Source organism: Durio zibethinus, chromosome 15 (assembly GCF_047325235.1).
Source record: "Durio zibethinus cultivar Kanyao isolate XHJ-2024 chromosome 15, ASM4732523v1, whole genome shotgun sequence".
Classification (NCBI taxonomy): Eukaryota; Viridiplantae; Streptophyta; class Magnoliopsida; order Malvales; family Malvaceae; genus Durio; species Durio zibethinus.
The window spans coordinates 12,518,695-12,519,723 of record NC_143176.1 but is presented as its reverse complement, the minus strand read 5'-3'; the positions used below and the strand labels follow the sequence as shown (position 1 = coordinate 12,519,723).

General features: G+C 29.7%; 1 pseudogene; it reads left to right on the top strand.

Annotated features, from left to right (window-relative positions):
* The first annotated feature begins 286 nt into the window (after positions 1-286).
* LOC149514681 (small nucleolar RNA R71) lies at positions 287-370 on the top strand (annotated as a pseudogene).
* Positions 371-1,029: the final 659 nt, after the last annotated feature.

Below are 1,029 nucleotides of genomic sequence, written 5' to 3'. Positions count from 1 at the left end.
CATAATAAATACTAGATAAAAATTACGATTCAATGTTCAAAACATCACTCACAAATGAATACCATATTTAAGAATTCATTAACATTACTATCATCTCATATTTCACACACATTCAATCTTTTTCTAAAGCTATATTCATTATCAATCACTACCTATCACTGGCTTCATGAATAACTAATTAAAGAAAGTATAATAATGATTTAAGCTACAACATGTTAAACTCAATTTCAAGACAAAATCAGGAAAAATTCGAGAAATTTTTTTCAAATTTTGAGCAACTTTTCTAATTTTCTTAGCAATTCCTTGAATCTCTCCCATCCATCATATATAGTTTCACCATCAACCTGCAGAAAAATGGTGATCTCATTTCCTAGCTTTAAAGTCTTTGTTGATGGGAAAAATTTTGCTAAGAATTTCTGAACCAAATCATCCCAAGTTGTAATTAAGCTAGGTTGTAACAAAAAAAAATCAACATTTTGCTTTGTCCTTGCGAGAAAAAGGAAATAATATTAATCTTGTAGCTTCATTAGAAACACCATTGTAATGAAATGTGTCACATAATTCAAGAAAGTTAGAAAGATGGAGATTCGAATCATCACTTAGTAGTCCTCCAAACTGTATAGAAGTTTGGAGCATTTGTATAATCGAAGGCTTTATCTTAAAGTTATTGCCTTGAATAGCTGGCTTTCTAATGAATGGTTGAAAATCATTTGCTTCAGGAACTGTATAGTCCCTTAGAGTTCTTTGCCATTCATTGTTTGCATTTGCCATTGGAGTAGGTAATGGTAGTGTTGATTACTCATTGCTTTTTCTTTTAAAGAATCTTTCTATCTCTTGATCAACTGGAGCTAAGTCAATACATTTGTATCTACACATATAAACAAGAAAAGATAAAAAAAAAGCAAAAGAAAAGTAAATAAAGAAAAAAAAGGTTTAGATTATAAGAGCTTAGGAACTCTTTATTGATATTGCAAACACCGTTATAATCCTCAACAATAGAGCTAAAAGCTTGATTGCTACCTTTCATAT